The sequence below is a fragment of the Bidens hawaiensis genome, unplaced genomic scaffold (genome assembly GCF_021521415.1).
Source record: "Bidens hawaiensis isolate Kalapana, Puna unplaced genomic scaffold, B.hawaiensis_p1.1 tig00003902_1, whole genome shotgun sequence".
NCBI classification, from domain to species: domain Eukaryota; kingdom Viridiplantae; phylum Streptophyta; class Magnoliopsida; order Asterales; family Asteraceae; genus Bidens; species Bidens hawaiensis.
The window spans coordinates 725,835-736,269 of record NW_027491226.1 but is presented as its reverse complement, the minus strand read 5'-3'; positions in this window follow the sequence as shown (position 1 = coordinate 736,269).

Below are 10,435 nucleotides of genomic sequence, written 5' to 3'. Positions count from 1 at the left end.
TGTGTTCATGTTAGTGTGAGTTTCAGGTTAGAAGGAGGATGCATTACCGCTTGGATGTGCACGAAGCTACTTGGACGGCGGAAGGCATACTTAGTCGGAAGTTTTAATAATGAACATTTTTCTTTTAAAGTCTTATTAAATACATTGAAATTTGGTTTTGGGCATAATTCCCCGGTTTTGGGAACTTATTTTAATAATTATGATTTTCTGCTGAAATATACTCTGAATTGGTTATTTTAATGGAATGACCTGTTTTTGAGTTTAAGTATTTTTGTAAGTATTTTGTATGAATACCAACTGTAGGATTCCCGGGATTCGAGGTCTTACAAATAATTCAGTATATTATCCTACCATTAACAAATTAACAAACTGAAAATTGCAAAACACTAACAATAGTAGCAAGTAAGAATTGATTAACACTTAAAACAATAACATTGAACACTAAAAGGTGATATTCAAGACTTAAAACACTGATATCGGGAATATCGGTGATATATTGGTCAAATATTAGTTCAATATCGGTGAATATTGTTGATATTATCAGTACAGATATTCTGAACCAATATTCTGACTTACATATCGCCGAAGGACCGATAACCGATATATCAATGATATATCAGTGATATATCGGCGATATCGACTGCATACACTAGAACAAATGAATAATTAATCACTACGCATCAATCTTGATTTTAAGACCTTATTTTTTTAGTATTAAAACATCGATACCGGTTTCATTAAACACATCGACCGCCACTTAAGCTCATAAGATGGTCTAATTAGTTGGCCCTTAAAGCCTAAACGTGTTAATTATTTTAAACTAGCTTTTAGACGCGGCGGAGATGTTAAGCTTAGTAATTTCATTTGCTGACATAATCTGGATGTGCTGTGGACTATGCAGTTAATATCGGCAATATATCGGTGATATATCGCCGATATATCGGTTATCATACCTCTGGTGATGTATCAGTGCAAAATATCGGCCATAATATCGGTCCCGATATTATCGGCGATATCCCGATATTATCGGCGATAACGACCTATATATCGCCGATATTCAGCTTCCTATATATCTATGGTCTCGCCGATATTATCAGTTGAGATTATGTGGCAGGTTGGGACGATTAAAAACGGGAAAGGAACCTGCCGGAGTAATGATCGAAGCTTAGTAGGGTATAAGACTATGTATTACCAGACGTCAGGTGTGGATGGCATGTCAGATCAGCAGCTCGCACCCTGCACCACCGTTACAGAGCGGTGCCGATGACGGACATGGAGCAGCTCCTGGTTTATTTTCTTGTGTTAGTGGGAGGAAAGAAAGAAGCTAAACAAGCTGGCCATTGTTGACCAAGTGAAGAACATAGAGCTGTTGGATTATAATATTTAATTTTAGCCATAAGATATAGTTGGAAAACAAAAAATGATAATAAATACATATGGTTGTATATTGTTGGAATACACAATTGATATTAAATACAAAGTGTATAATATATCCATCGAATGAGAAAAATCAAAAACACAAATAGTTATTATATAGTGACTTTTATTTCACTATTAATATTAGATAAGTTTTAGTGTTATATATATATATATATATATATATATATATATATATATATTCCAAATGATATTAAAGTTACCGATATCTCACTGATATCTCACCCTAATAACCAATATCTCGTATATCGGTCCTCGACCGATATCCGATATTTTTATGCATTAACTGCTTAGGCTATGGATCATATTGCAGAGTCTTTAAAATTTCAATCTTCTTCTCCAACTCCTTTTTCTTTTCTTCTCTTACTTCTTTGGCTTCTCTGCCCTTCTTATTCACCATGTAGAAAATCAGCATCATCTAATTCTTTTATTGTTTCAAATTCATTCCAAACTTCAGTACTAAGCTTGATTTTCATTGCTTTTGTGATATTATTAATGTTCAACTTTTGCATAGGAATTGAAAGGACCCCACTCTGGGTTTAAGATGTACCATATCTCTTCTCAAGCCTTATTTAGCTTTTTCCTAGTCACCCCAAACTGACTTCATCCCCCCGATGAGTGGTCAAAAACTTTTGATATTTGAACAGAATTTTCTTTGAAATTATTTTATAAATACAAACTTTAAGGTTGAACGTTGGACTTACATGTCACGCAATACGGACTTACATGCCTTCCATTCAAGTTGTTTAGGACTTATTTTGATAGCCCACCTCTGTAGTTATAGGTAAAGCCCTAAAGTTTGTTTGATAAACTTTTGGACTAGTTTTGAACTTTAATCAACTTTTGGATGATATATAATCATTTAAGCACTTAACTGTTCATATTATTCATAAAAGATGTTTCATTTTGGGTTGACCAAACACCAACAGGCTTGTTTATAACCGAATAATACATTTTGGCCTATCATTCGGAGAGATGCATCTATAAACAAACTTGAATCTTCAAGTGTATATCCACATCAAACTTAGCATGTATATTAGGTTTGTATTACTTAAGCTTTTACACACCATGGAAAGCTACCATGCATATCAATAACTGGTCTTAAAGCCTTTTTAGTGTAGCAAATCCATGAGTTAGTTGAGTTAACCAATTTTCTATGATTTCCCATATATGTTGGATTTATTTTCCATTTAAAACATTTTAAGCTTCTATAAACCTTTGAACTGAATAATCTTATCATTTCTCTTATTCCATCACCAAAAACTTTATGCATTTTGTCAAAAACTTGTGATCTGTTTGAAATTTTGATAGTCCCTATTTTCTTCAGATTTCAAACCAGACTTTTGTGTCCATGAAAAAACTTCTTTTGAAAAATATTCATTTTAGCACAAAAGCACACAAACACATTTAACTTTATCACACAAGTACATTCACTTTAAGTGAACGCTTAGTCACTTAATCAAGTAGAACATAATCATGTAACAGATGTTCATTTAAAAACATTGATTCATAGTTTTTCAAAACCAAGCAGACATTATCATTAATCAATCAAACAGTCAAAGTCACACACGCAACACAACTTCAAAATCAGCACACAATCTCATCACATACTTCAAATCATTTAGCAAGCAAACAAGCAAAGTAGTCAGTTCAGCATACAATTCCACACATTCAATCACATTTAAACCTATTTTAAATAGTCATTTAGGCACATAACTCAAATTATTAATCAGATTTCATCAGAATTTATCATTCCTAAGGACTTTAATAGAAAGTTGAATATTGTTTAAAGTCTAAACGTGCTAATTATTTTAATCTGCAAGTATGAAATTATACACATGTGTATAGGTATAATAAGAATTAATTATTATTTTGTGTGTGTGTGTGTGTGTGTTTTTTATGAAACCGGAATGAAATATAAGAATCTTTGTTTTTTTTTACTTTTTTAAAATGCTCGTCTTTTTTTCGTTTTATAATTTTTTTAATTATTTTTTAGAGGTGTTTTTAGTTATCTAAAATGGTTATAAAAGTTCTCAATTTGCACAGAGTTCTCTTAGGATCCTTACCTTACACACACACATACACACACACACACACACACATATATATATATATACACACACAAAAGAGAAATAGTGAGAAAGAACTTGTGGAGGTGGTAATGAATTAAAAATAAAGAGCAAGTCATGTGGTAACAAAACACAATTGTTGAAATCATGTAATTATATGACAATATATCATATGGTTATTAAATGGCAATATATATATATATATATATATATATATATATATATATATATAATAAGTTAATAAATAAATTTATGAAAACGTGTCAATGACGAGAAACATCATTATTGTCGTTAGATAAAATAATTGTTGGTTCATTATTTATAAAAAAATATATATTTTTACATATATATATATACACATACATATACACGAAAACATGTAATGAACTAATTGACACGAAACGTTAACTTTATTATGCTGGTTTAACTAAAATATTGTTTATTTAGTATTTAATATTATTTATAATATATTATAAATCATTAAAATAGTTTAAAAACAATGAAAATAAAAATATCAAAAAAATAATGGGCTGGCCGGGAATCGAACCCGCGCCAGTCACCGGTCCAGAGTTTAACACCACACACCCTAGCCACTGGGCTAGGGGGTTTTGTTTGTTATTAAACTAAAACAGATTTTTGATAAAGAACTGATATTATACCCAAGAACCCTAGAATCAACAATCGCTCAATCTGTTTAATGTTTGTTCAATTAACGTTAGGGATTTTGTTATACGATGTTAGACTATCAGAATGCATACGTCAATTACTAGATTCGATGTTTAAATGCGGCTTAATTGAATCTCGACAGGGCCGGCGATAGAGTATGACGAAGAGGCTTAACGAGACGTCGATACTTCAATTAAGCATAGGGCTTCAGTTGGCGATGGATATAAAGGTGTGCAGACGTGAGGAATTGGATTATAATCAATCTTAAACTATATATTCAAGCCTATGTTAAAGACGGTTTGTTTAGGATATCTCAATATACATACTTCTTGATCTTATTTCCTAATTAACTAAGTCGGTTAGGCCGTAAATAGAAAGAGGAATCAAAAGCATGATTCAATTCTGAATTTAGATCGTTAATTGTGGCTCAAGTTAAATAAACAGGTCAAGGATTCGGGTTGCGGATATGGGTATTCGGATCTAGTAAATGGGTTAAGAAGATAATAATTAAAAGTTGCATTTTAGTCCCTAGAGAATTGATGTGGATACAATAAGGGTTAAAGTTTTAGTTTCGGGTTAAAAACGAGCATTTTCTAAAGTTAAACATATATTAAATAAGTATATAAACAATTATAAATTTTTTATTAATGTCTCGATAAACGTGCTTACTTTTTGTTGTTGAATTTTCCCGAACATCAAACGGGTCGATAGTAGGTGTAAATTTGTATGCGGGAAACCCGAGTTGTTACATGTGTTTTTATGAAACCGGAATACAATATAAAAATTTTTGTTTTTTTTTTATGTTTTAATATTTTTTTTTGTTTTGTATTTTTTTAAAATATTTTTTAGAGGTGTTTTTAGTGGTACAAAATGGTTATCAAATTTCTCAATTTGCAAAGGGTTCTTTTAGGATCCTTACCCTATACACACACACATACACACACAAAAGAGAAATAGTGAGAAAGAACTTGTGGAGGTGTAATGAATTAAAAATAAAGAGCAAGTCATGTGGTAATAAAACACAATTGTTGAAATCATATAATTATATGATAATATATCACGTGGTTATTAAATTGGAATCTTGAAAATATGGTGCACTTATATGGAAGCAGCTCAGGTGGTTTCTTAAAGGGGATTTTTGAAATTCGGGCCATTTAATTAGGTATATTTCGGCATCACCCTATAAGCAGTTAATGCGGAAATATATCAAATATCGGCCAAGGACCGATATATGAGATATCGATTATCACAGAGAGATATCGGTGGGATATCGGGAATTTTAATATCATGTAAAATTCACATATATCGCAATTTAACACTAATAATTCAGTATAGTCTTCTACCATTAACAAATTAACCGTTTGTAAATTGCAAAACACTAACAATCGTAGCAAGTAAGAATTGATTAACACTTAAAAAAATAACATTAAACACTAAAATTTGATAATTAAGACTTAAAACAATGATATCGTGAATTTCGGTGATATATTGGTCAAATATTAGTCTAATATCGGTCAAATATCGGTCAATATCGTTGATATCATCGGTACCGATATTCTGACTTACATATCGCCAAAGGACCGATAACCGATATATCACTGATATATCGATGATATCGACTGCATACACTAGAATAATGAGGAATTAATCACTCCGCATCAATCTTGATTTTAAGACCTTATTTTTTTAATATAAAAACACCGAAACCAATTTTTTTAACACATCGACCGCCACTTAATCTCATAAGATGGTCTAATTAGTTAGCCTTAAAGCCTAAACATGTTAATTCTTTTAAACTAGCTTTTAGACGTGGCGGGGATGTTAAGCTTAGTAATTTCATTTGTTGTCATAATATGGATGTGTTGTGGATCATATTGCACAGTCTTTAAAAATTCAATCTTGTTCTCCAACTCCTTTTTCTTTTATTCTTTTACTTCTTTGGCTTCTCGCTATTCTTATTCACCATGTAGTCAAAATCAGCATAATCTAATACTTTTATTGTTTCAAAATTCATTCCAAACTTCAGTACATAGCTTGATTTTCATTGCTTTAGTAATATGATTAATGTTCAAATTTTTCATAGGAATTGAAAGGACCCCACTATGGGTTTAAGATGCTCCATATCTCTTCTCAAGGCTTATTTAGCTTTTTCCAAGTCACCCTAAACTGACTTCAACCCCCTGATGAAAGGTCAAAAACTTTTGATAGTTGAACAGAATTTTCTTTGAAATTATTTTATAAATACAAACTTTAAGGTTGAACGTTGGACTTACATGCCACGCAATACGGACTTACATGACTTCCATTCAAGGTGTTTAGGGCTTATTTTGATGCCCCATCTCTGTAGTTCTACGAAAACCCCTTAAAGTTTTCTTGATAAACTTTTGGACTATTTTTGAACTTTAATCAACTTTTGGTTGATATATAATCATTTAAGCACTTAACTGTTCATATTATTCACAAAAGATGTTTCATTTTGGGTTGACCAAACACCAACAGGCTTGTGTATAACCGAATAATAACCTTTTGTCCTATCATTTGGAGAGATGTATCTAGAAACAAATTTGCATCTTGAAGTGTATATCCACATCAAACTTAGAATGTATATTAGGTTTATATTACATAAGCTTTTACACACCATGGAAAGCTATCATTCATCAATGACTGGTCTTAAAGCCTTTTTAGCCTATCAAACCCATGAGTTAGTTGAGTTAACCAATTTTCTATTATTTCCCATATATGTTGGATTTAATTTCCATTTAAAACCTTTTAAGATTCTATAAAGTTTTGAACTGAATAATCTTACCATTTCTCTTATGCCATCACTAAAAACTTGTGATCTATTTGAAAATTTTGATAGTCCCTCTTTTCTTCTGATTTCGAATCAGACTTTTGTGTCTATGAAAAAGCTTCTTTTGAAAAATATTCATTTTAGCACAAAAGCACACAAACACATTTAACTTTCACACAAGTACATTCATTTTAAGTGAATGCTGAGTCACTTAATCACATAGAACAGAATTATGTAATAGATGTTCATTTCAAAACATTGATTCATAGTTATTCAAAACCAAACAGTCAAACGCAACACAACTTCAAAATCAGCACACAATCTCATCACATATTTCAAATCATTTAGCAAGCAAACAAGCAATATAGTCAGTTCAGCACACAATTCCACACATTCAATCACATTTAAACATATTTTAAATAGTCATTTAAGCTCATAACTCAAATTATTAATCAGACTTCATCAGAATTTATCATTCCTAAGGACTTTAATAGAATGTTGAATATGGTTTTAAAGCCTAAACATGTTAGTTATTTTAATCTGCCAAGCATGAAATAATACACATGTGTATAGGTATAATAACGATTAATTATTGTTTTGTGTGTGTGTGTTTTATGAAACCGGAATGAAATATAAGAGTTTTGTTTTTTTACTTTTTTAAAATTTTTGTTTATTTTTTGTTTTATAATTTTTTAAATATTTTTTAGAGGAATTTTTAGTGTTCCAAAATGGTTATCAAAGTTCTCAATTTGGAAAGGGTTCTCTTAGGATCTTTACCCTATACACACACACACACACACACTCAAAAAAGAGAAAGAGTGAGAAAGAACTTGTGGAGGTGGAAATGAAGTAAAAATAAAGTGCAAGTTAAGTGGTAATAAAACACAATTATTGAAATCATTTAATTATATGGCAATATATCACATGGTTATTAAATTGCAATCTTGAAATTATGGTGCACTTATATGGCAGCAGCTCACGTGGTTTTTTAAAGTGAATTTTTGAAATTCGAGCCATTTAATTAGGTATATATCGGCATCTCCCTCTAAGCAGTTAATGCGGAATTATATCGGATATCAGTCAAGGACCGATATCTAAGATATCGATTATCACAGTGAGATATCAGTGGGATATCGGTAATTTTAATATCATGTAAAATTCATATATATAGCAATTTAACACTAATAATTCAGTATAGTCTCCTACCATTAACAAATTAACCTTTTGCAAATTGCAAAACACTAACAATCGCAGCAAGTAAGAATTGATTAACACTTAAAACAATAACATTGAACACTAAAAGTAGATAATTAAGACTTAAATCACAGATATCGTGAATATCAGTGATATATCGGTCAAATATTAGTCCAAATCGGTCAAATATCGGTTAAAATCGTTGATATTATCGGTACCGATATTGTCAACCGATATTCTGACTTACATATCGCCAAAGGACCGATAACCGATATATCACTGATATATTCTGACTTAAAGTTTGTTTGATAAACTTTTGGACTAGTTTTGAACTTTAATCAACTTTTGGTTGATATATAATCATTTAAGCACTTAACTGTTCATATTATTCACAAAAGATGTTTCATTTTGGGTTGACCAAACACCAACAGGCTTGTTTATAACTGAATAATTACCTTTTGGCCTATCATTCAGAGAGATGTATCTAGAAACAAACTTGAATCTTCAAGTGTATATCTGCATCAAACATAGCATGTATATTAGGTTTGTATTACTTAAGCTTTTACACACCATCGAAAGCTAACATACATATCAATGACTGGTCTTAAAGCCTTTTTAGCCTATCAAATCCATGAGTTAGTTGAGTTAACCAATTTTCTATCATTTCCCATATATGTTGGATTTGTTTTCCATTTAAAACATTTTAAGCTTCTATAAACCTTTGAACTGAATAATCATATCATTTCTCTTATGCCATCACCAAAAACTTTGTGCATTTTGTCAAAAACTTGTGATCTATTTGAAAATTTTGATAGTCCCTCTTTTCTTCAGATTTCAAACCAGACTTTTGTGTCCATGAAAAATTTCTTTTGAAAAATATTCATTTTAGCACAAAAGCACACAAACACATTTAACTTTTTCAAACAAGTACATTCACTTTAAGTGAATGCTTAGTCACTTAATCACATTGAACGAAATCATGTAACAGATGTTCATTTCAAAACATTGATTCATAGTTTTTCAAAACCAAACAAACATTATCATTAATCAATCAAACATTCGAAGTCACACACGTAACACAACTTCAAAATTAGCACACAATCTCATCACATACTTCAAATCATTTAGCAAGCAAACAAGCAAAGTAGTCAGTTCAGCATACAATTCCACACATTCAATCACATTTAAACCTATTTTAAATAGTCATTTAAGCACATAAGTCAAATTATTAATCAGACTTTATCAGAATTTATCATTCCTAAGGACTTTAATAGAAAGTTGAATATGGTTTTAAAGCCTAAGCGTGTTATTATTTTAATGTTCCAAGCAAGAAATTATACACATGTGTATAGATATAATATGAAGTAATTATTATTTTGTGTGTGCATTTTTTTTATGAAAATGGAATGAAATATAAATTTTTTTGGCTTCTCTGCTATTCTTATTCACCATGTAGTCAAAATCAACATCATCTAATTCTTTTATTGTTTCAAAATTCATTCCAAACTTCAGTACTTAGCTTGATTTTCATTACTTTCGTAATATGATTAATGTTCAACTTTTGCATAGGAATTGAAACGACCCTACTATGGGTTTAAGATGCTCCATATCTTTTCTCAAGGCTTATTTATCCTTTTTCAAGTCACCCCAAACTAACTTCAACCCCCTGATGAATGGTCAAAAACTTTTGATATTTGAATGAAATTTTCTTTGAAATTATTTTATATATACAAACTTTAAGGTTGAACGTTGGACTTACTTGTCAAGCAATACGGACTTACATGCCTTCCATTCAAGGTGTATAGGACTTATTTTGATGCCTCACCTCTGTAGTTCTAGGTAAGCCCCTTAATGTTTGTTTGATAACCTTTTGGACTATTTTTGAACTTTAATCAACTTTTGGGGTTGATATATAATCATTTATGCACTTAACTGTTCATATTATTCACAAAAGATGTTTCATTTTGGGTTGACCAAACACCAACAGGCTTGTGTATAACCGAATAATAACCTTTTGTCTATCATTCGGAGAGATGTATCTAGAAACAAACTTGCATCTTCAAGTGTATATCTACATCAAATTTAGCATGTATATTAGGTTTATATTACTTAAGTGATGTCTTGCAAAACACATCTGGTTTTAATACTCATTTTATGAATAAATCATGCTTAATTACATTTTATATATATATAAATGGCATGTATTTACGGTTTCTTGTGTTTATAGGTACCCGTGCATGGAAAGAGCGAAAACAAGGCTAAATCATGAAAAAACGAG